Source organism: Trachypithecus francoisi, unplaced genomic scaffold (assembly GCF_009764315.1).
Source record: "Trachypithecus francoisi isolate TF-2019V2 unplaced genomic scaffold, Tfra_2.0 Lachesis_group8, whole genome shotgun sequence".
Lineage (NCBI taxonomy): Eukaryota > Metazoa > Chordata > Mammalia > Primates > Cercopithecidae > Trachypithecus > Trachypithecus francoisi.
The window spans coordinates 46,945,401-46,971,795 of NW_022681473.1; the positions used below are offsets into that span (position 1 = coordinate 46,945,401).

Sequence of the window (26,395 nt, forward strand, 5' to 3'; positions counted from 1 at the left end):
AAAAATTTCTTGTTTTTTTTTTTTTTTTTTTAATTTCTTTGAGTTGATATTCACCTGTCTGTGGTGCCTCCTTGAGTAGCTTAATAATCAACCTTCTGAATTCACTTTTTTTTTTTTTTTTGGAATTTCAGAGATCTTTTCTTGGTTTGGATCCATTGCTGATGAGCCACTGTGATCTTTTGGGGGTGTTAAAGAACCATGTTTTGTCATATTATCAGAATTGTTCTTCTGGTTCCTTTTCATTTGGATGGACTGTCAGAGGGAAGATCTAGGGCTCAAGGGCTGCTGTCCAGATTCTTTTGTCCCATGGGAGTACTCCCTTGATGTGGTGCTCTCTCCCTTTCCCTAGGTATGGGGCTTCCTGAGAGCCAGACTGCAGTGACTGTTATTTCTCTTTTGAGTTTAGCCACTTAAGGGAGCTATTAGGCTCCTGGCTGGTACTGGGGAGTGTCTGCAAAGGGTCCTGTGATGTGATCCGTATTCAGAAGTAAATGGTGGGGTTGGCACTACTGTTACGAGAGAGCAGGAAAATGGAAACTAGGTGAACATGACAAAATAAGACATCAAAATCCAGGTGGATCCTGGAAAACAGGGCCCACTGAATGATGAAGGGCAGCCCACAGAGGAGGAAGACCAGCACTGTGAGCCGGATGGTCACGTACAGCCTGGTCAGCGGCATCTTCTGGGACCCATAAAGGATCCGGACCAGCAGGACCAGGCTGGACCCACAGAGAACCACAGATAAAGTATTAGCAACGTGACTGTGATGAAATCTGATGTTTGACACCAAACAGAATCAGCACCACTAAGCAGGAAGTCACAGAACATCCATTCCAGGATGCTCCGCAGCAGGGACAGGGCCCAGAGCAGGACACACAGGACAGGACCGCTGACAGGTGTGTGGGGTGGCAGCAGCGGTACCAGATGGTCCACAGGACGGACAGGCAGTGCTCCGTGCTGACGATGCTCAGCATACTCAGGCCTGCAAAGTAGGAAAAAGTCATCACAGGGTTGAGGATTTTGGAGATGGGATAGAGGATATTGATGAGGTGTAATTGGGAAGTATAACGTGGCAGCTGAGGAAGAGGAAGTTGGCGGCGGCCAGGTTGAGGATGTAGATGGAGAACAGAGCATAACCACGTTTCCTGTCCCACAAGGGAAATGATGCACGTCAGCACCGTGAGGCTCAAAGTCTACTTGTAGCAAGGAGTCTCCTCGGTTCCGTTGATTGGTGTCAGTTCTGTGTCCAAGGCTGGGGTGGGGTCAGAAACCCCAGTCTGGTGACCCTGGAAACAGAAACCAGATGTGATCACCAGCTGTATGATCTGTGATTTTCTCCACCACCCTGCCATATGGGATTTACTGTCCTCATTTAAAGAGGAGAAATCAGAGGCTCACAGAGAATAAGTCACCTATCAAAAGGTGAGGGTCCTCAAATCCAGTTTGAAATCCAGTTCTTGCTGAGTCTGAAGTCTGACCTCTCTCTACTGCCACACAAGTTCTGTGCTGACATGGGAATAACATTATGGTCAAAGCACCCCCACTCATCCCGCCAGGGCTGTGGACTCGATCATTACTGTATCATGGGCCTGACATTTTCTCTCAGGTGGAGAAAGTCAGATACACAAAGAGGTGGTTGTGACACCCTCATGACCAGTACTGCTCATCCATGGACAGGAAAGAAGACCATGCATTATGAATCAGAGGAAAATATGACCTTCACTATGATAAATGTGAAAATGGCTACGCCTGGTGGGTGAGAAATAACTCAGTGTGTCAGTCATTGCAGACAAGACCACATTTTACATTTTATACCCCCAGTGCCTATTTCCATGAGCAGCACACTGTGCTCTTCATAAATATTCATTCGATGGAGGGATGCATGCATGAGGAGCCTAATGGTAATGGTAGATTTAGATGAAGTGGAAAATAAAAATGAAAGCACAATATAAGGCATTAGAACACACATATATAATTAGATGAAGAAAATTTCATTCATTAGAATGGACAGCTCTATCTGTGTTGAGAGAAGAATTATTGATGAGTGCCCAAAACCTGAAATTGACCACTGATGTGACTTTGAAATGAGGACCCAGTATGGCTTTGCTGAACACCTAGAAGCATTTTTGTACACAATGTTTTGGGTCAGGAGTGGGTCTCAGCTGAATTGCTCAGCAATAGAGCAGAGGAAAGAGTAAGTGAGGGTGAGGTCTGAGTGCCACTGAAGCAGGTAATTGAAGTGTGGGAATATCTATGAGGCACTACTAAGTGTTCTGCTGGGTATACACAATGTAAACCTATTTCATTCTCTCTTTCAGGAGATCTTTGGTACCGTTTCTTTGTTGATGCAAACATCTGTATGTCCATGAGGGGAAATAGGAGATGTGTAGGGCTTGGAGTATAAAGAGAGATATTCATGCAGATTTTGACAGGAGAATGAGGACTGAGTCTCATCTGGGAGAATAATAGCAGCTGATTAAGAGTTTTTAAGGTATTGTCTCTTTTAATTATCTGAAGAGCCTAGGAGGTAAGAATTAGTATTATTCCTGTATGGGAGATAATGAATTAGAGCACTAAGAGAGGAAATTATTTGTCCCTTAAACTCAAGATAGAGGATGAGAAGCAAATGAAATAGAGAACAAAACAGAGGTGAGTGAATGCCATTTAGGAATAAATTCAGGAGTTCCTTTTTGCCTATCAAAGGCCACTTTTGCTCTGGGACCTGAGGATGCATAGAGGCAGGAGGCCTCCAGGTGGAAAGAAGACGCACCCTCCTCTAGGAGTACAGAGGAGCATCAGGAGTGAGTGCATCCATCATGAGCTCTCTTAGAGAGAAAATCTGCCACAGCCTTACTTGGCCAGAAAAGGAAATGGGAGGAAAAGGAGAACCTCTGTTATCCACACTCAGGGCTCTAAACTGTTTATCCATCTACATTTAGGGTATGATATATTTGTCTTTCTCATGAAACCTGAAGCTCCATAAGGACTAAGCCATGACTGTTTTTGTTCACTGCAATATCACCAGTTTTAGCATGTATTCCTTAAAGACCATCTATTATAATATCCTCATATAACATAAGAAGCAGTTGAAGCTTGAAGAATTAAAGGGTCTTCCTGGCATCGCATCATGAAGAGCAAACCCAATAGCACCCCCTGGTCCTTGAAGCCCTGCATGAGACTTGTCTATTGCTCTCTACCCCACAATCATTATTTCTGAGGAGCTCTGGAAAAATCTTGATGTGAGCACAGAATCAGAGACAATCAGGGGCTGAAGAAAGTACTAAGTGGCTACAATATCCATTTTCCTCTTCAGTCACATAACAATTCTGAGGGTTTAAAAGTAGAACTCTGGAAGGGGAACATCACACACTGGGGCCTATTATGGGGAGGGGGGAAGGGAGAGGGATGGCACTGGGAGTTATACCTGATGTAAATGATGAGTTGATGGGTGCTGATGAGTTGATGGGTGCACCACATCAACATGGCACAAGTATACATATGTAACAAACCTGCACATTGTGCGCATGTACCCTAGAACTTAAAGTATAATTAAAAAAAAAAAAAGTAGCACAAGGATCTGCATGTCAATTTACCTTGATGCTGGATGACATCATATGACCAGGTTCTGGTCAATGGGAGGTGAGCAGATGTGATGTAAGCAAGTCCTGGCTCATGGGATCAATAGAAAGAGTATAGCATCTCCTTCCCCTCTTCCTTCTCCATCAGACTGGGATGCTGAGGTGCCTGGGAGCCCTGTAGGACCGCATGGATGAGGATGTCTCTCTAGGGACTGGGGAGCAACAATTTTTGGAGTCCTAATGTCTGATGCCTTGGAGATTCCAGCTCAGATCTTAAATATAGTCACTCCTGGGTGTTCACAGGGGATTGTTTCCAGAACCCCTGCACACACCAAAATCTGCAAATTCTCAATTTCCTCATATAAAATGATGTAGTATTTATATATATATATACTGTGTACTTTCTCCCTTATACATTGAGTCATTTCTAAATTATTTATAATGTCTAATAAAATGTAAACATTATGTGAATTCTTGTTATACTGTATTTTTTAGAAAATAATGATGAGAAAAAATGTTTGTACCTGTTCAGTACATACACAAATCCACCATATCTCTATTTTTGGGATATTTTCGACATGTGGTTTGTTGAGCCTGCAGGTTCAGAACCTAGTGACACAGAGGGACAGCAGTACTTCCTTCTTTAAAATCTGTCTAGTTCATGTCTGCATTAGAGCAGCCAAATATAGGTTCTAAACAAAAGGCATGTTTTCTCTTTTTAAAATTACATTTCATTTTCTATGCACTTTTGGTAAATGCAAATGTTTCTGCATAAAAGTGACAGTAGAGAAAGATGTGTGAAACGTATAACAGTCTGGTAAAGCTGACATGAAACAAGAATCAATGACATTCAGTAGAAAAAGTACCAGGAATTAGGAGGCTATAAGAAGGTGAGAGGGATCGTCTCATTTGCCTTGAGGATTTGCTTTCCACTCTTCTCTATCCTGTTTGACATCCCAAGAGAGTGGTTTCTATGTACCTTATCAGTGGGGTTCTTTTTATTCTGGTTTCTGCCTGAATTGAGATACTGGCAGGAGACTGGCAGGCAGTAGGGAAGCGATTTGGGATTTCCACCTCCTGGCTCTCTCACTGTGTATTATTTTGTTCTCTCATTGCTATAAAGAAATACCTGAGAGTGGTTAATTTGTGAAGAAAACGGGTTTAATTGGCTCATGGCTCTACAGGAAGCATAGTGGCTTCTGTTTCTGGGGAGGTCTCAGGAAGCTTCCAATCACGGCAGAGGCAAAGGGGGAGCGAGGCATGGTGAGAGCAGGAGCAAGAGAGAGAGGGAGGAGGTGTTACACACTTTTAAACAACTAGATTTCATAAGAACTCATCCACAATCATGACAACAATACCAAAGGGGGTGTTGTTAAACCATTCATGAGAAACTGTCCGTGTTATCTAATCACCTCCCACCAGGCCCTATCTCCCACACTGGGAATTTGGGTGGAGACACAGATCCAAACAGCCTATTTGGCGTGTATTGGCCATGCAGGGCTTTTCCACCTGCCTAGTCATCCTCCCTCATCCCTATAGCTACAGCTATGGTTATGCTGTCATTGGTAACTGTTCCTTCCCTGTCCCTTTCAGGCTACGGGAAGACGTAGTGCTCCACCATTGCTACTTAGGGTGCTGCCCCATGCAATTGTCTCTATCCCTTAAACCCTTTGTAAATACTTCCCTCATGAAACACTCCTCAATTATTTCAATTCGGACCCTCTGTTTCCTCCTTGGGCCTTTCCAGATAGGCAAAGAAGAATAACTTTGAAAAGTAAGTAAAACAAAACCTGCTCCTACAGCAGTTCAACTCTGAGAAGCAATGCCTGCGTGTCCCCTTGCTCCTTAAATGAATGTAAGAGGCAGCATTCTCTCCACGAGGGCAGATTGAATGGTTGGAATAGTAGGTGTAGTATTGGGAGATAAATCAGAAGGAAGTTCTGCCCAAACCCATTTGGAGTTGCCACACTCTGGTCTGCCAGCACAGTATTTCCAGAGGGAAGCTTCATGTCTCTTGCCTTTTCCTGAAACAAGCTCATAACCTCCTACATGTAGGACCCCAAGGTGGAAACACAGGGACATGACCTTATAGCAAAAATGATAACTGACTATGAAAGAAGACAGTTCTTGGTACTTACCCTTATCTTTCCTTTTTCTTTTGTCCAGTGGAAGCGGTAAAGACCTCCTTTGTGTTAAAGGTGGAGAGCCATTCTGGGAGTCAGTGACTTCTGAGGACCCTTCTGTGTTGCTTAATTCAGGAGATGCCTACAGGAGCAGGAATGAAAGCTGGTGGTCAATCCAGGTTTATGCAGATGCTGGACAGCTTTGTAATTTCCTGTATAAGAACTATGGACAAATCAGAGGCCAGAGGTGTTTGAGACACAAACCCTAACCGAGATGATTCTTGGCCTGTGTCCCATGTCCAGTACATATCAGCCTCTTCCATCACATCCCATCTCCTGAATGTAATTGCTGTCCTGAACATTTAAAATCAGTCATGGGCACTGGTATCAACATTAAGCAATGTGAGCTTTTGTTGTGAGGCTTTGTAACTAAAGAAAAAAGTAGGTCGGGTGCGGTGGCTCACGCCTGTAATCCCAGCACTTTGGGAGGCTGAGGTGGGCAGATCACGAGGTCAGGAGTGCAAGACCAGCCTGATCAACATGGTGAAACTCTGTCTCTACTGAAAATACAAAAATTAGCTGGTGTGGTGGCACGTGCCTGTAATCCCAGCTACCCAGGAGGCTGAGGCAGGAGAATTGCTTGAACCTGGGAGGCAGAGGTTGCAGTGAGCTGAGATCACACCATTGCACCCCAGTCTGGGTGACAGCACGAGATTCCATCTCAAAAAAAAGAAAGAAAAGAAAAGAAAAAGGTAGATCATAGGTTCATTCAAAGCTGACAATGGCCTGACACCATTTTTGGGGGTGTTTTCTTTATCATAGTGGTAATATATTTATGAGTATACTTTCCAAATCATAGAGAAGTATATACAAGGTAGAAAATATAGAATCCCATTGCCCAGAGGCTACCACTTTCTGCACTTTTCATTCTTACTTCTTTTGTTATTATCAACTCTGAATAGTAAATGTATGTTTAATTTTACTTCATCAGTACGAACCAGTGGATCAATTGATTTACCTTTTAAAGTATAAAAAGTTCAACATATATAATATATGCTTTTTTCCGCCACTTCATGAAATTTGTTATTCTAAAATTTTTGTTTTGGGTAGATACTCAAAATGTTATGTTTTATCCTATGCTTCCATTCATGTGCCTCATGCTACAACCAAATTATGCTCCTTATCTTTTTAAAAATACCTTTTGAATTAGACTGTTTATCAACAATTGAGAAAAATCCTTCAATTGAGTCTTTCAGCAAATATTTAATAAGGACTTTGTATGGGCTGAATTTTTTTCCCCTACAATAATCAATATGTTGTTGTCCCAATCCCCAGTAAGTCATAATCTTACTGTACAGGATTTGGAGACAGGGACTTTGAAAAGATAATTAAGTTTAAAAGAGGCTCTTAGCCTGGGCCTTAATCCAACAGGACTGGTGGTTTTATAATAGGAGAAGGTTAGGACTTAGACACACAGAGGGAAGACCATGTGAAGACACAGGCATGAGAAGACACCATTCAACTCTGTCCATGCCTCGATCTCAGGCTTTTAGCCTCCAAAGTTATGAGAAAATGACCTTGTGTTGTTTAAGCCACCTGGTCTGTTGTACTTTGTCATGGTAGTCCTTGAAAACTAATACAGATGTATCATGCCCCAGGCTTAATTTCAGACATTTGAGTTTCAGTGTGAATAAAACTAGACCATGATCTTCCGGAGCATATCATTAAAGGGTTGAAGGTGAGTCCTCAGAAAGTAAATGAAAAGAAAAAAGGTCTGAAGAGTCTCCATCCATTTAAGCTCTGGAGAACTTGGATCCAGCAAATCATCCATAGAGAAACTGACCAATGGAGCAGAGGTCTTATACAGGAGTGTATATGGGAAATTACTTTGTGATAAAGGTTGCATATTAAAATTGTGGGCAACACATGAAAAGGAGAAACTGTGGAAGAAAGAGGAGAACAAGAAGATTATGATTTTTCAGAATTCCAAGCCATGGAGTGACTGGTGAGTAAACAGTTTCAGTAGCAGCTATGTGGTTGCAAAATTGACCTTTGGCTGAGCAATGAGGAGTTATTGCCAATATTGTCAAAGTGGTTGCAGAGTGGCCTGAAGACTAAGGGGAGCAGGTGTCCTAGAGAATGGCAGGTGGTGTGATGGGATTCCTGGCCACCGCAGATGAGAACTATCTGAAACACCACAGACAAGAATACAGTTCAGGCTGGCACGATGGCTCACGCCTGTAATCCCAGCACTTTGGGAGGCCAAGACGGGCGGATCACAAGGTCAGGAGATCGAGACCATCCTGGCTAACACGGTGAAACTCCGTCTCTACTAAAAATACAAAAAATTAGCCGGGCGTGGTAGCAGGCACCTGTAATCCCAGCTACTCGGGAGGCTGAGGCAGGAGAATGGCATGAACCAGGGAGGCGGAGCTTGCAGTGAGCCAAGATGGCGCCACTGCACTCCAGCCTGGGTGACAGAGCAAAGACTCCGTCTCAAAAAATTAAAAAAAAAAAAAAGAATACAGTTCAGGCAGGTGGTTGCCTGCCATGTTACTGTATAAGCACCGAACAGTGTTTCTATATACAAAACAGGGAGTAGGAAGAAATAAGAAAAATGAACCCCAACCACATCTTCTGAAAAAGAAGGGTAATGAGGATGATTAAAACATAGTGTAAAGCCTGAATAAGCACAATATTGTAGTAGTCACGTTCACGTATAGAAAATCTAATCAGTGAAAAGTTGTAAAACTAACCCTAATACATATGGAAACAGTACTGTCATATCTCATTTTATTTTATTTATAATTTTTTATTTTTCTGTATTTGTGTGGGTATATAGTAGATGTGTATACTTATGGGGTACATGAGATGATTTGATACAGGCACGCAATGTGAAATAAGTACATCATGGAGAATGGTATGTCCATCCCCTCAAGCATTTATCCTTTGTATTACAAACAATCCAATTCCATTCTTTAAGTTATTTAAAAATATACAATGAAGTTATTACTGACTATAGTCGCACTATTGTGCTATCAATAGTAGGCCTTATTCGTTTTTTCTCACTATTTTTTGTACCTATTAACCATCCCCACTTCCCTCGCACACACCCTTGCGACCCTTCCCAACCTGTGGTAACCATCCTTCTACTCTCCTATGTCCATGAGTTCAACTTTTTAGATTTTTAGATCCCACAAATGAGTGAGAACACGTGACATTTGTCTTTCTGTGCCCGGCTTATTTCACTTCACATAATCATCTCCAGTTCCATCCACGTTGTTACAAATGATTGGATCTCATCCTTTTTTATTACCGAATATACTCCATTGTGTATACATACCACATTTTCTTTATCCATTCATCTGTTGATGGACACTTAGGTTGTTTCCAAATCTTAACTATAGTAAATAGTGCTACAACAAACATATGAGTGCAGCTATCTCTTTGATACACTGATTTCCTTTCTTTTGAGTATATACCCAACAGTGGGATTGCTGGATCATATACTAGCTCTATTTTTAGTTTTTTGAGGTACCTCCAAACTGTTCTGTATAGTGGTCATACTAATTTATATTCTTACCAACAGCATACAAGGGTTTCCTTTTCTTCACACCTTCACCAGCGTTTGTTATTGCCTGTCTTTCTGATACAAGCCACTTTAAGTGGGGGGTGATATCTTATTGTAGTTTTGGTTTGCATTTCTCTGATGATCAGTGAAGTTGAGCACCTTTTCATATGTCTGTTTTCCATTTGTATATCTTCTTTTGAGAAATGTCTATTCAAATATTTTCCCAATTTTAAAAATCAGATTATTGGATTTCTTTCCTATAGAGTTGTTTGAGCTTCCTATATATTCTGGCTATTAATTCCTTGTCAGATGGGTAGTTTACAAATATATTCTCCCATTCTGTGGGTTGTCTCTTCATTTTGTTGATTGCACTCTTTGCTATGCAGAAGCTTTTGAACTTGATGTGTTCTCATTTGTCCATTTTTGCTTTGGTTGTCTGTTCTTGTTGGGTATTGCTCAAGAAATCTTTGCCCAGACTAATGTCTTGGAGATTTTCCTCAATGTTTTCTTGTAGTAGTTTCATAGTTTGAGGTCTTAGATTTAAGTCTTTAACTCCTTTTTGATTTTTGAATATGACAAGAGGTCTAGTTTCATTCTTTTGCATAAGGATATCCAGTTTTCCCAGCACCATTTATTGAAGAGACCATCTTTTCCTCAGTGTGTGTTCTTGGCACCTTTGTCAAAAATGAGTTCACTGTAGGTGTGTGCATTTGTTTATGGGGTCTCTGCTGTGTTCCATTGGTATATGTGTTTGGTTGTTTTTTTTGTTTGTTGTTGTTGTTTGTTTGTTTTGAGACAGACTCTCTCACAGTTGCCCAGGCTGGAGTGCAGTGGTGTGATCTCAGCTGATTGTAACCTCCGCCTCCTGGGTTCAAGCAATTCTCCTACATTAGCCTCCTGAGTAGCTGGGACTACAGGTGCATGCCACCACACCTGGCTAATTTTTGTATTTTTAATAGAGATGGGGTTTCACAATGTTGGCCAGATGGTCTCGATCTCTTGACCTCATGATCCGCCCACCTCAGCCTCCCAAAGTGATGGGATTACAGGCATGAGCCACTGACGCCCGGCCTACGTGTCTGTTTTTAATGCTAGTACCATGCTGTTTTGGTTACTATAGCTCTATAGTATAATTTGAAGTCAGGTAATGTGATTCCTTCACTTTTGTTCTTTTTCCTCAGGATAGCTTTGGCTACTCTCGGTCTCCTGTGGTTCCATGTAAATTATAGGATTGTTTTTTCTATTTCTGTGAAGAATGTCATTGGCATTTTGATAGGGATTGCATTGAATATGTAAATTGCTCTGGGTGGTATGAACATTTTAACAATACCAATTCTTCCAATCCGTGAATAGGAAATATCTTTCCAATTTTTTCTATCTTCAATTTCCTTCATCAGTGTTTTATAGTTTTCATTATAGAGAATTTTCACTTATTTGGTTCGATTAATTTGTAGGTATTTAATTTTATGGGCTATTGTAAATAGGATTACCTTTTTATTTCTTTTTCTAGAAATGCTACTGATTTTTGCATGCTGTTTTTGTATTCTGTAACTTTACTGGATTTGTTTATCAGTTCTAATAGTTTCCTTGTGGAATCTTTAGCGTTTTCCAAATATAAAATCATATCATCAGCAAACAAGGATAATTTGACTTTTTCCTTTCCAAATTGGATGCCCTTTATATCTTTCTCTTGTTTTATTGCTCTAGCTAGGATTCCCAGTACTACACTGAATAACAGTGGTGATGGTGGGCATCCTTGTTGTATTCCACTCTTAGAGGGAAGACTTTCAAGTTTCTCCCATTCAGTATGATACCAATTGTGTGTCTATCTCATATGGCTTTTATTATATTAAGTTATGTTCCTTCTATTTCCAGTTTTTTAAGTGTTTTTGTCTTGAAGGTATGTTGAGTTTTATCAAATTCTTTTTCAGCATTAGTTGAAATGGTCATATGGTTTTTGTCCTCCATTCTGTTGGTATGATGTATTAATGTTGATTCATTTGTGTATGTTGAACCATTCTTTCATTGCAGGGATAAATCCCACTTGGTCATGATGAATAATCTTACTAATGTATTATTGAGTTTGGTTTGCTAGTATTTTGGTGAGGATTTTTACATCAACATTAATCAGAGATATTGGCCTGTAGCATTTTTGTATGTGTCTTTGTCTGGTTTTAGTATCAGGCTAATACTGGCCTTACAGAATGAATTTGGAAGTATTCCTTCTTCCTCTATTTCTTTGAATATTTGAATAGCATCGGTTCTTTAATGTTTGGTGGAAATCAGCAGTGAAGTCATTGGGTCCTGGGCTTTTTTTTTTTTTTTTTTACTGGGAGACTTTTCCTTACAGCTTCAATCTTGTTCCTTGTTATTGGTCTCTTCAGGTTTTGGATTTCTTCTCAGGTCAATCCTGGTAGGTTGTATGTATCTAGGAATTTGTCAATTTCTTCTAGATTTTGCAATTTATTGGCATACAGTTCTCATAGTATCCACTAATAATCCTTTGAATTTCTGCAATATCAGTTTAAAGTCTCCTTTTCATTTCTGATTTTATTTATTTGGGTCCTCTCTCTTTTTTCTTAGTTTGGCTAAAGTTTTTTCAATTTTGTTTAACTTTTCAAAAAACCAATTTTTAGTTTCATTGATCTTTTGTATTTTTTTATTTCAATTTAATTTATTTCTCTCTGATTTTTATTTTTTTTGTTCTACTAGTTTTGAGTTGGGTTTGCTCTTCCTTTTCCAGTTCTTTAAGATGCATTGTTTGTTTATTTGAAGTTTTCCTCTTTTTTTTTTTTTTTTTGAGATGAAGTCTCACTCTGTCGCCCAAGCTGGAGTGCAATGGCACCATCTCAGCTCACTGCAAGCTCCACCTCCTGGGTTCACGCCATTCTCCTGCTTCAGCCTTCCGAGTAACTGGGACTACAGGTGCACACCACCATGCTTGCCTAATTTTTTGCATTTTTAGTAGAGATGGGGTTTCACCATGTTAGCCAGGATGGTCTCGATCTCCTGACCTTGTGATCCGCCTGCCTCAGCCTCCCAAAGTGTTAGGATTACAGGTGTGAGCCACCACGCCTGGCCTCCTCTTTTTTAAATGCAAACACTTATAGCTCTAAGTTTCCCTCTGAGCACTGCTTTTGCTGTATCACATAAGTTTTTGTATGTTGTGTCTCCATTATCATTTGCTTCATTAAATTTTTCAATTTCCTTCTTCATTACTTCATTGACTTATGAATCATTCAGAAGCATGTTAACTTCCGTGTATTTGTACAGTTTCCAAAATTCCTCTTGTTATTACTTTCTAGTTTTATTTCATTGTGATCAGAGAAGATGCTTGATATTATTTCAATTTTTTTGAACGTTTTAAGACTTGCTTTGTGACCTAACATATGCTCTATCCTTGAGAATAGTCCATTTGCTGAGGAAAAGAGTATGTATTCTGTAGCTCTTAGACAAAATGTTCTGTAAATATCTATTAGATCCATTTGGTCTATAGTGTAGATTAAGTCTGATGTTTCTTTGGTGATTTTCTGTCTGGAAGATCTGTCCAGTGCTGAAAATGGGCTGTTGAAGTCTCCAGCTATTGTCATATTGGCACCTATCTTTCTCTTTAGCTCTGTATTTGCTTATATATCTGGGTGCTTCAGTTTTGGGTGCATATATATTTAAAATTGATATATCCTCTTGCTGAACTGACCCCTTTATCACTATATAGTGACCCTCTTTGTCTCTTCTTAAACTTTTTGTCTTGAAATCTATTTGTCTGATATAAGTATAGCTACTCCTGCTCTATGGAATATATTTTTCCATCCCTTTATTTTCAGTTTATATGTGTCTTTATAGGTGAAGTGTGTTTCTTGTAGCCAACAGATCAATGGGTCTTGTTTTTACATCTATTCAGCCACTCTATATCTTTTGATTGGAGAGCTTAGTCCATTCAGTAACAGTCAATGTTATTATTGATAAGTAAGAACTTACACCTACCATTTTGTTATTCATTTTCTGGTGGTTTTTGTGGTCTTCTCTTCCTTCTTTCTTTTATTCCCATCTTCCTTTAGTGAAGATGATTTTTCTGATGATACGATTTAGCTCCTTGTTTTTTATTTTTATGCATTTATTGTATGTTTTTTGGTTTGAGGTTACCAAGAGGCTTGCAAATACTCTCTTAGAACCAATGATTATAACCTGATAAGAACACGATTTACATAAACAAAGAAGCAAAAAGAAAACTAAAATAAACCTCAACTTCATCCCTCCACTTTTTAACTTTTTGTTGTTTCTATTTATATTTTATTGTACTGACTGTATGTTAAAAGTTGTAGTAATTTTTGATTGGTTTATCATTTAGTCTATCTACTTGGAATCAGAGAAGTTTAGATGCCCCAGTTACAGTGTCATAATATTCTGTGTTTTTCTGCGTACTTACTATTACCAGTAAGTTTTGTATGTTCAGATGGCTATTTATTGCTCATTAATGCCCTTTTCTTTCTGATTGAAATACTCCCATTAGCATTTCTTGTAGGATGTGTCTAGTATTGATGAAATCCCTCAGTTTTTGTTTGTCTGGGAAAGTCTTTATTTCTCCATGTTTGAAGGATTATTCTTCACAGATATACAATTCTGGGGTAAAAGTTTTTTCTTTCAGCACTTTACAGGCCACTCTCTCCTGGCTTGTAAGGTGTCCTCTGAAAAGCCTGCTGCAAAACATATTGGAGCTCCATTATATTTTATTTGTTTCTTTTCTTTTGCTGTTTTTAGAATCTTTTCCTTATCCTTGACCTCTGGGAGTTTGGTTACTAAATGCCTTGAGGCAGTCTTCTTTGAGTTAAATCTGCCTAGTGTTCTATAACCTTCTTGTACTTGAATATTGATATCTTTCTTTAGGTTTGGAAAGTTCTCTGTTATTATCCCTTTGAATAAATTTTCTACCCCATCTCTTTCTCTACCTCCTCTTTAAGGCCAATAACTCTTAGATTGCCCTTTTTAAGCTATTTTTTAGATTATGTAGCTGTTTCATTTATTATTATTATTTCTGTCTCCTCTGACTGTGTATTTTCAAATAGCCTTTCTTCAACTCACTAATTCTTTCTTTTCCTTGATCCATTCTGCTATTAAAGGACTGTGATGCATTCTTCAGTAAACCAATTGCAATTTTCAGCTTCAGAATTCCTGCTTGATTCTTTTTTATTATTTCAATCTGTTTGTTAAATTTATCTGATAAAATTCTGAATTCCTTTTCTGGGTTATCTTGAATATCTTTGAGTTTTCTTAACACAGCTATTTTGAATTATCTATCTACTTTTCTCCTTCTTTTCTTCCCTTCCCTTCCCTTCCTTTTCTTTTCTCTTTCTTTCTTTCTTTCTTTCTTTCTTTCTTTCTTTCTTTCTTTCTCTCTCACACTCTCTTTCTCTTTCTTTCTTTCCTTCTTTCTTTCCTTTTCCTTTCTTTCTTTCTCAGGGTTTCACTCTGTTGCCCAGGCTGGAGTACAGTGGCCCAATCTCAGCTCACTGCAGCCTCTGCATCCTCAGTTCAACCAATTCTCCCACCTCTGCCTCCTGAGTAGCTGGGACTACAGGTGTGTGCCAACTCTTTTTTGTGGCTAATTTTTGTATTTTTTGGTGGAGATGAGGTTTCACCATGTTAACCAGGCTGGTCTTGAACTGTTGACCTCAAGTGATCCACCCGCCTCAGTCTCCAAAAATGCTGGGATCACAGGTGTGAGACACTGTGAGACCCAGCCAAATTCTTTGTCTAACAGATCACATATCCCTGTTTCTCCAGGATTGGTCCCTGGTGACTTGTTTAGCTTATTTGATGGTCATGTTTTCCTGAATGTTGCTGATGCTAGTAGATGTTCTTCAGTGTCTGAGCATTCAAGAGTTGAGTATTTATTGTAGTCTTCACTGCCTGAGTTTATTTGTACCATCCTTCTTAAGAAGGCTTTCCAGACATTCAAAAGGACTTGGGTGTTGTGATCTAAGCTGTTTCTGCTTTAGGGGACACCCCAGGCCAAGTAATGCTGTGGTTCTTGCAGACTTATAGAGGTATCACCTTGAGGGTCTTGGACAAAATTTGAGAGAATTCTCAGGAATACCATGCAGAGACTCTTGTCCTCTTCCCTTAAAACATACAGAATCTCTCTCTCTCTCTCTCTCTCTATTCTGAGCCACTTAAAGCTGGGGGTGGAGTGATACAAGCACCCAGTGGTCACCACCACTATGACTGAGCTTGGTCTGACCTGAAACCAGCAGCATAGTGCTGGGTCTCACCCAAAGGCCTACTATAACCACTCCCTGGCCACTGCCTATGTTCCCTCAAGGTCCTGGGGCTTTACAATTACTACGTGGCAAATTCAACCAGGCCTGTGTCCTTCCCTTTAGGGAGGTGTGGTCCCCCAGGCCCTGGGTGAGTCCAGAAGCATCATCTGGGAGGCAGGGTTTAGAATTAACAGCCTTAGAAGTCTAACTGGTATTCTATTGTCTTGCAGCTGAGCTAGCACTCAAACCACAAGACGCAGTCCTTCCCACTCTTTCCTCCCCTTTCCAAAGGCAGAGGAGACTCACACTGCAGCTACTGTAGCCATCCCTAGCCACAAGGAGTTCTCCCAGACTACCACCGATGTTCCCTTAAGACCCAAGTTCTCTTAAATCAGCTTGTGGTAAATACTGCCGGACCTGGGACTAACCCTTCAGGAAAATGGACTCCCCTCTGGCCTAGTGCACATCCAGAAATGCCATCTAAGAGTCAATTCCTGGAACTGGGGACCCCAAGAGTCTGCTTGGTGCTCTACACCCCTGTGGCAGTATGGGTACCTGAAGCTAGCAAGTCTCAGAGGCTCACCAAGGCCCTCGATGTAGTACCTGGGTATTGTTGCTGGTTATTCAGGACCCAAGGGCTTTTCAGTTAGCAGGTTATGAATGTTGGTGAGACTGGCCCTTTCCTTCAAGGCAGCAGGTTTCCTCCTGGCCCACAGTGTGTTTAGAAATGTTATCTGGGATCTAGGACCTGGAATAGGGGTCTCATAACTCTGACCTGTGCATTATCCTGCTGTGGCTCAGCTGGTATCCAAGATGCAAGACAAAGTCCTCCCCACTCTTCCTTCTCCTCTCCTCAAGCAGAATGAAGGGGTCTCTTTTGGAGCCACAGGCTATGCAGCCTGGGTTAGGAGAGGGTTGATTCTAACACTGCATTAGCCACCCCAGCTAGCGTCTGAGTAGGTTGTGTGTTCTAGCCCCCAAGGTCACGGCCTCTTGGCCTAGTTCAGCCCTAGGACTGGCCTATGAATTGCAGTCCTTATGGCCGAGACTGCCTTTTGCAAGATGAGTAGTCCTGCAGGATACCAGCCAACTGCCAGATGGTTACAAGTTCCTGATACCTAGTAGAGCCCAGGGAAGAGAATAAAAGCTCCCTATTCCTAATGTAGCTTCCCCACTGTCTAGGCAACCAGCACCAAAGCCCAAGAAGCTATTAGCTACAAATTCCTGCCTTGGTGGGGCTACGGACTTCTCCAGGGTCCCGCATGCTCAGCTAGGATCAAGGTTTAGCTTATAGTGATCTTTTCCTCATTTTAATAGTAAAAACCACACCCCTAGGTGGATGTTTATTTTTAAAAATATTTTTAAAAATATTTATTTACTTATTTATTTATTTATTTATTTATTTTTGAGACAGAGTCTCACTTTGTCGCCAGGCTGGAGTGCAGTGGTGTGATCTCGGCTCACTGCAACCTCCACCTCCCGGGTTCAAGTGATTCTCCTGCCTCAGCCTCCTGAGTAGCTGGGACTACAGGCACGTGCCACTTCGCCTGGCTAATTTTTGTATTTTTAGTAGAGACCCAGTTTCACCATGTTGGAAGGGTCAGGTTTTATAAGCATAGGGTAATGAAACATGATCTGATTGGATCTTCCAATGAGGTGATGCTGATAGGCATGATCTGACTGGATCTTGCCATGGGTGATACCAGGGCTCAATCTGATTGGATCCTCAATTCTGACATGTATTGTTTGCTTCTTAATTCAGTTCCCATTCCTCAGTCTGAGGACTTAGGTTTCGTCCATGGCTGTGCCCTTAGTTCTTCTGGGTATGCTTATCTGGGGGTCCATAGCAACTGAAAAACAACTCACAACTTTGTTAGATAAAAGGATTCTCTATTTAATAAATGTTGCTGGGAAAACTGGCTAACCATATGTAGAAAGCTGAAACTGAATCCCTTCCTTACACTTTATACAAAAATTAATTCAAGATGAATTAAAGACTTAAATGTTAGACCTAAAACCATAAAAACCCTAGAAGAAAAGCTAGGCAATACTATTCAGGACATAGGTATGGGAAAGAACTTCATGACTAAAACACCAAAAGCAATGGCAACAAAAGCCAAAATAGATAAATGGAATCTAATTAAACTAAAGAGCTTCTGCACAGCAAAAGAAACGACCATCAGAATGAACAGGCAACCTACAGAATGGGCGAAAATCTTTGCAGTCTACCCGTCTGACAAAGGGCTAATATCCATAATCTAGAAAGAACTTAAACAAATTTACAAGAAAAAAAAAAAACAACCCCATCAAAAAGTGGGCGAAGGATACGAACAGACACTTCTCAAAAGAAGACATTTATGCAGCCAATAGACACATGAAAAAATGCCCATCATCACTGGTCAACAGAGAAATGCAAATCAAAACCGCAATGAGATACCATCTCACACCAGTTAGAATGGCAATCATTAAAAAGTCAGGAAACAACAGATGCTGGAGAGGATGTGGAGAAACAGGAAAGCTTTTACACTGTTGGTGGGACTGCAAACTAGTTCAACCATTGTGGAAGACAGTGTGGTGATTCCTCAAGGATCTAGAACTAGACTTGGAACCAACTCAAATGTCCATCAATGATAGACTGGATTAAGAAAATGTGGCACATATACACCATGGAATACTATGCAGCCATGAAAATGGATGAGTTCATGTCCTTTGCAGGGACTTGGATGCAGCTGGAAACCATCATTCTGAGCAAACTATCGTAAGGACAGAAAACCAAACATTGCATGTTCTCACTCATAGGTGGGAATTGAACAATGAAAACACTTGGATGCAGAAAGGGGAACATCCCACCCCGGGGCCTGTTGTGGGAGGGATAGCATTAGGAGAAATACCTAATGTAAATGACAAGTTAATGGGTGCAGCAAACCAGCATGGCACATGTATACATATGTAACAAATCTCCATACTGTGCACAGGTACCCTAGAACTTAAAGTATAATAATTAAAAAACAAAAAGTCTCAGCAAAGTTTGAAGGAATGTTATCTCTTGCAGCTATAAGCAATGCAGATTTTTTTTGCATGCAAGCAATGCAGTTTTGTTTTGTTTTGTTTTTTGCATCATAAACATATCCTTGCAACACTTATTTCTAACAAAAAAAATCTTGAAAGATTTTTCCTTCAAGTCTTTCACCCAGACTTCAAAGATGATTGTATGTCCTATTGTTACAGGACAGGGCTCAAGACCCAGACCCCCAAGAGAGGATTCTTGGATCTCGCACAAGAAAGAATTCAGGGTGAGTCCACAGTGCAAAGTAAAAGCACGTTTATTAAGAAAGTAAAGAGGCAAAAGGACAACTACTCCATAGACAGAGTAGAATGTTCCTGAAAGTCAGGAGAGGAACGTGTCCACCCTAGGTACAATTGCTTGTATATATGGAGAGATGTCTTCTGCTACAAGGGTTTGTGATAACAGATTTCTTTTCCTTTTTCTTTTCTTTCTTTCTTTTCTTTTCTTTTTTTTTTTTTAATGAAGTCTCACTTTGTTGCCTAGGCCGTAGTGAAGTGGCACAATCTTGGCTCACTGCAACCACTGCCCACCAAGTTCAAGTGATTCTCCTGCCTCAGCCTCCCAAGCAGCTCAGATTACAGGTGCCCACTACCACGCACAGCTAATTTTTGTATTTTTAGTAAAGACAGGGTTTTGCCATGTTGGGCAGGTTGGTTTTGAACTCCTGACCTCAGGTGATCCACCACCTTGGCCTCCCAAAGTGCTGGGATTTCAGGTGTGAGCCACCGGGCCCAGCCCTGTTTTCTTAATTACTATATTTTGCAAGAATCAATAGCATTATCTTTTTTTTTTTTTTTTTTTGAGATGGAGTCTCACTCTGTTGCCCAGGCTGGAGTGCAGTGGCTCAATCATGGCTCACTGCAACCTCCACCTCCCGGGTTCAAGCAATTTTCCTGCCTCAGCCTCCCGAGTAGCTCGGACTACAGGTGCGTGCCACCACACTCAGCTAATTTTGTTTTCTGTATTTTTAGTAGAGATGGGGTTTCACCATTTTGTCCAGGCTGCCCTCAAACTCCTGACCTAGTGATCCACCCACCTCGGCCTTCGAAAGTGCTGGGATAAAAGGCATGAGCCACCACACCCAGCCAATATTATTATCGTTAAAGCAAAATTAGGAATGTCTTTGTTCTCCAGATATTGGGATATCTGTACATTCCCAAGTCTGGGTCTGTTTAGTAAACATTATGAATCTATAGGTAAACATCTATAGGTTAGGAAGGCCTAACTTTCTGAGAATGGAGCCTAGCAATCTCAGCCTCATTTTCCTAGCGCTCATGCCAAATAGAGTCGCTCTGGTTCAAACATCTTTGACACTATGTGAAAATAAACCTTGGTCCTTATAACTGTAGTTCTAACTGGTAATCTCACTTACTAATGTCTTAATAATAGGTTGCCTTGGTAATAATATTGTAATTAATATTTCTGTCTCCTGGAAAATATAAATTATTATGCATTTCCTTGCTTAAGGTGGAAGCTCTAAAATTCATTACATTCTTTACATGCGCCCAGAATTAATCCAAGCCCCTGTCAGCATTAATCATTTAGTTCTCACAACAACTCTAGTATTTTTCGGCATCCTTCCTATATCTACTATTCAGATAACTAGGATTCATTAAACTTGAATTTTTTTAGGGTAGTGATTTTGTATCATTATTTTCTTCATTTTATATTTAGGGAATATAAATATATTCCTGGTCTTCTAAGACTGGGGCTTAGGTCTGAGATGTCATTCGTAGTCATGATACCTGTGGACTTTCGGACTTTTCTGATTTTTGTTTTTCTAATTCTTAAGAGAATTAAGCCTTGGTATTCTCCTCTTCCACTTAAATTAATTGTAACAAAAAAGAATGGAGGTCTCTTGGGCCTCTCAATCAGCCTGGTCGCACAAGGTTATTAGAGTAGTGCTACCATCTAATTTACTCTTCAACCCAGGCCATCGTAGACAATGAAAAGATGTGCCACTATTAAGCTTGGACAATCGACACTGATCTCATGCAAACCAGGACAAGTAGTCACTTACAAGAGACTGTTGGAAAATCCCTTTAAGGCCTGGGGACTCTGATATCACGATGACAGGAAATCTTTCTTTTTCAGGAGAAACAAGTGAAAAGAACCGACTGCCGCTTTTGTCTGTTATTCTCAGCTTGGCACCATAAGAAACTGTGTGTACCTTCCCGAAAGGCAGAATACATTAAGTAACAAAGGAAGAGAACAGGCAAGGCTTGTCAAAGTCCCTGTGAGGAGTTTCTCTTGGCATCTAGAAATCGTACTCGCTTTCTTGCTCTTTTTCCTACGAGTCAGTGTGTCACTCTGTCTCCCAGGCTAGAGTGCAGTGGCGTGATCATGGCTCACCATAGCCTTCAACTCCCGGGCTCAAGCAGTCCTCCTGTCTCAGCCTCCTGAGCAGCTGGGACCACAGGTGCATGCTACTACACCCAGCTAATTAAAAATATATACATACACATATATAGTGGAGATGAGGTCTTGCTGTGTTTCCCAGGCTGGTTTTGAGTTCTGGCCTCGAGTGATCCTTCTGCCTCAGCCTCCCAAAGTACTGGTATTACAAGCATGAGCCACTGTCCCCACCCTACTTGCTTCCTAGCGCTGACTAATAATTCTGTATTAGTCAGTTCTCCTACTGCCATAAAGAAATGACTCAAACTGGGTACTTTATAAAGGAAAGAGGTTATATTGGTTCATGGTTCTTTAGGCTGTACAGGAAGCACACTGGCTTCTGCTTCGGGGGAAGCCGCAGGAAACTTTCAATACGGCAGAAGGTAGAGGGGAATGAGGCATCTCACATGGCAGGAGCAAGAGCAAAAGAGAGTGAGGGGGGAGGTACTGCACACTTTTAAATAACCAGATCTCAAGAGAACTCACTCACTATCACGACGACAGTACCAAGGGGGATGCCGTCAAACCTCTCATGAGAAACAGCCTCCATGATTCGATCACCTCCCTCTAGGCTCCACGCCCAACATTGGGAATTACAATTGAACATGACATTTGGGTGAGGACACAGATCCAAATCATATCAACTTCTATCAAAGAAGAGGATGATTTGAATGAAACGAGAAAGCAGATTTCCAGCATTGAATGGTCCCAAAGGGAGTAAAATAATTGTGACAGGATATGATCATTGGCCTGCAATTTCTGCCTGAAGAAGAGTAGGAAAAAGGAGGTCTGGACATCACATGCCGTGCTTTATGAAGCAGCTCCACCAAGTACAATGTGACCAGTGGCTGTGGATGGTTGACAACTCCCTACTCTTCCCCCTCTTCTACTGTCTACTCCTGGGACAAAGTGAGCCACGCCAGCTCAGATACTACACTGACCACAGGACACCTCACCTTTTCCATGGAATGGAAGTTGTGTAGGGAATATCCAAATGTTGCTTAGCATTGCCTTAGATAAGAGCCAAAGGGACAGTGAAGTCCTCTGATAGCTGTCTGCCCTATAACTTTCATCTTACTGTGCCTAAAATATGCTCAGAACCCAGAAAGAGGCATCATTCCTCATTTTGGCAGGCTCTAAATCTAAAATAATGATTCTCAAACATGGTGTAACTTTTGCCTGATTTGCTTTATCCTGGGTCACTGCTCCTCTTCTGTCAGACACTGGGATTCCAGTGAGACAAATGGAAATGGAGCCCTAGACCCTCTGACCTTCTCTCTTTTATCTATACACATACACGTGTGTGTGTGTGTGTGTGTGTGTGTGTGTGTGTAAAACCGAGTGGGCTTTTTTTCTTGGAATGAAAGAATGGGCCAACATTACAAAAAATAAAAACTTGGAACAGAATTTGTATTATCCTTGGTTGTGTTTCCTTGGCCCTGCAGCAGGAGGAAGCTCTCCATGGGCATCATTTTCTGCTCCCTGGTACTGGGTGTCAGCAGCCAACGATGGTTAACATTCCTCAAGGAAGCTGGCCAAGGTAAGGTCCACAGGATAGGGGGCAGGAGGCTGCTTCTGGCTGCCCCCAAAATTCAGCTGAGCAGAGGCCACATCCCCACTGGGCGAAGGTGCTAGTGATGCCACAGATGGATAGAGAGGGGGCATGTTTTTCCATAAGCGTGGTTCCTCATGCTTTTATTGCCAGCTTTGACACTCTTCTATGAGGATCCCCCAGCCTGGGGCCGCATAAGGTGTGAGCTGCCTCTTTTCAGCAGGAGCGTGAGAGCGATGCGGAGTTCAGGGGTGCATGTTCTCATAATACTGGTGGGGCTCTACTGTCCCCTAGTGGGGAATCTGGGACAGCTCATCATGTCTATGTCTCCTGGGAAGCCAGGAAGCAGGTAGATCAAACCTGTTTTGATCGTGTGAGGCGATCGTGTGAATCGTGTGAGGCGAGTCCACGGGGAAGCAGAATGGAGCCAACAGTTCCCATAAAAACAACCAAGCTTAGCTGAGATTTTAATATGTACTAGGCACTGTTTAAATGTACTAATGAATTCGTTTCCATCATTTAGTCCTATGATGCAAGTAAACTCTTAACCAGAGAAGCTAACACACACACACACACACACACACACACACACAACCCAAGATACCAAGCAAAGTTCCGAAGCAGAGCAGAATTTAACCCAGGCAGTCTTGCTCTGCAGACCTTGCTCTTAATCGTGGTGCTCTGCTGCTTTCAAAACAAGAGTTTTGCATTTGTAAACACATAGCTCATCCTTTATCTAAGAAATGGCAAATAGGATGTGATGCCTTTGGAAGGTAAGTCTAGCTCCACTGATCCCAGTAAAAGATACAGTGAATTACCTTGATGGTGGTTCTATTGGGGTTTATACGTGGCCAGAAAACTGCTAGCAAGAGAAATATAACCCAAGGCTGGGCGCAGTGGCTCACGCCTGTAATCCCAGCACTTTGGGAGGTTGAGGTGGGCAGACCACCTGAGGTCAAGAGTTCGAGACCAGGCTGGCAAACATGGCGAAACCCTGTCTCTACTAAAAATACAAAAATTAGCCGGGTGTGGTGGCATGCGTCTATAATCCCAGCTACTCGGGCGGCTGAGGGAGAAGGTGGAGGTTGCAGTGAGCCGAGATCACAGCACTGCACTCCAGCCTAGGAGACAGAGCAAGACTCCATCGAGAGAGAGAGAGAGAGAAATATACCTACCCCACTAGCCATAATAAAGTGGCAAAATTTTGTTTTCAGAATGCAGTATTTTAAATTTCAGGTATTATTATTTTTCTGAGCCTCTGAAAAATGGTTTTAAGGATTTGCTTTTAATCCTATTTACATGTTCACACACTCAACTACAAATATCTTTTATTCCTTAGGTTACTATTTTTCAAAGGGTTGTTCTGGGACCACTTGCCTGAGACTCACCTGGAGTCTGGGATGCTTTGTGAAATGAAACGAAGATTCCTGGATCCATACCCTACCCCCCACCCCCAGCAGCCATGGTCTCTTGGGATACAGCCTAGAAATCTTGCCTTTACCAAGCACCTCAGTAGATTTTTATACACAGTAAGGGCTGAGAACCACTATCTCTTGTTTTGCTGCCCAAAGTGATAAAATGTGCCAGGAATTTTTGAAGTACTTATTAAGCCAACCTGAACATCAAGGAGCCATTTAAGTCAGTAACTCAGAAGAATGAGTTGAGTAAAATGTTATAAACTCTGAATAAAAGCAATCAATTTAACACTAGGAATAATAAATGCATAAAATGAAGATGAATTATCTCATAGAGAAATTATATAAGTCATGATTGTAACTCTACATTTGAGTTCCCCCTTTTCCCTAATCAGCTAATTTTTAAAAAAATATTCGTCACTTAATTCTAGCTTGATCAGATCCCTTCGGTCCATAACTCCCTGCTCCTCATCTTAGTTTAGCCCTTCTTTATTCTTATGCCACCTTTCCTAAGGACCAGAGAAGTGAAATGAGAATATATTGACCACCTACAATGTTCTAGGCATCATACATGCATTTTCTCTGTTCTTCTGCATAATCACTCTGAGGCAGGCAATACTTCTCCATTTCACTGCGGGGGACACTGAGGTTCTGAACTAGTGGGTCAGTTGTCCTTTTTCTGAATTTGATTACCCAGTTGTATAAAGCTTTCTTAAATAACTCTCCTTTATCACTTGTTGACTGAATTCTGACAGATGTCAGTTTCTAAATATAGCCTGAACATTCAGATGTACTCAGGACCAAGTTGTCCTCACTCTAACTACAGGCATGAATTTCTCCCATTGACTAGATTAGGAGCGCCGTATGTCTGCAGCCTCCCTCACAATCCCCTGTGTTCTCACACCTTGGTCTAAGGGTTCCCTGGGTCCTTCCAGGAAGAAGTTCATTGTGCAATGAAACATCCCTTAAGGCCCATTTCATCTCTTCTTTAGGTGCATCACACATGGTTAAAAACAAAGTAATAACAGAACTTTGAATGGAATCAAACAGAATGAAACTTACACCAAGTACAATTCTCATTAGATTAACCCAGGGAAGTGAAAAGTAGAAGAATATTTATTTCAAGCCAGTATAATTTCCAAGGGCTTTGTTAAAGGCTGAAATCTTCAGGAGGAAATTAGTGAGAAGAAAACTGTTCATTCCTCTATTTTCCCAGACACAATTGTTTTGATCATTTTCTTTCCTTTCCAGGGACTAAAGACATGTGGAAAGCCTACTCTGACATGAAAGAAGCCAATTACAAAAATTCAGACAAATACTTTCATGCTTGGGGGAACTATGACGCTGTACAAAGGGGGTCTGGGGGTGTCTGGGCTGCAGAAGTGATCAGGTAATGCACATTCCTGATGTTGCCGGAGATGGGTGAGCAGAGCTTGCCTGCCTTGGACAGTCAGGAGAGAGGCAAGCTCCTTTAGAGAAGTTAGAGGCTCTAGACCCTCCTCCTCTTGCTCTCTGTTTGCCTCTGTGCTTAGTGCAAAGGTCTGAGTGGATGGCAGGAGTGAGTGATTCCTCACCCTCCCTCTCTGCGTGCTGTTCATCCAGCCTAGGGGAGACCAGCCTGGCTGAGTGGGGTGGTGCCCAGGCAGGGTCAGTGTTTTCACCACCACTTCCTTGGCCTTTCTGGGCTTCTCCCAGAGTCCTCCCTTGGAAAGCGGAGAATGGGAAAGTGGGCTATTGCTCACTGGCCTGGTGATTAATCTCTTTGCTTGCCTGGACTACAGCAATGCCAGAGAGAAAGTCCAGAGACTCACAGGAGACCATAAGGAGGACTCGCTGGCTGGCCACGCTACCAACAAATGGGGCCAGAGTGGCAAAGACCCCAATCACTTCTGACCTGCTGGCTTGCCTGAGAAATACTGAGCTTCCTCTTCACGCTGCTCTCAGGAGACCTGGCTGTGAGCCCTGAGGGCAGGGACATTTGTTGACCTACAGTTATTGAATTCTATATCCCTAGTACTTGATACAGAACACATAAAAATGCTTAATAAATGCTTGTGAAATCCAGTTTGTTACTGGAATCTGGAAGCAGAATATGACAGTTTTCCTGGGATCATGGGCCTGTTTAGTACCACAGGGATGACGAATAAACATCACTGTTTCATGTTTTAAAACATAAGGCACTAATGCACAGTAGTGGGAACTGGGGAGAAAACTATATCTAAATACGGACCGCATTGTATGGACCATAATATGGACCAACTATAAGCCTATAATTGTATGGTTCATAAAATAGAAAGATAGTAAGAGAATCCTATGAACAACTTCAGCAATGAAGTCTAAAACTAAATTAAAAATCAACAAATCATAGAAAAATACAATTTACAAATACTGACTAAAGAAGAAATGCAAATCTAGATTAGCCTGTAATTATTTTAAGA

General features: G+C 41.3%; 2 pseudogenes; one reads left to right on the top strand and one right to left on the bottom strand.

Annotated features, from left to right (window-relative positions):
- Positions 1 to 481: 481 nt before the first annotated feature.
- On the bottom strand, positions 482 to 5,998 carry LOC117081290 (annotated as a pseudogene).
- Positions 5,537 to 25,877, top strand: LOC117080885 (annotated as a pseudogene).
- The last annotated feature ends 518 nt before the right edge of the window (positions 25,878 to 26,395 follow it).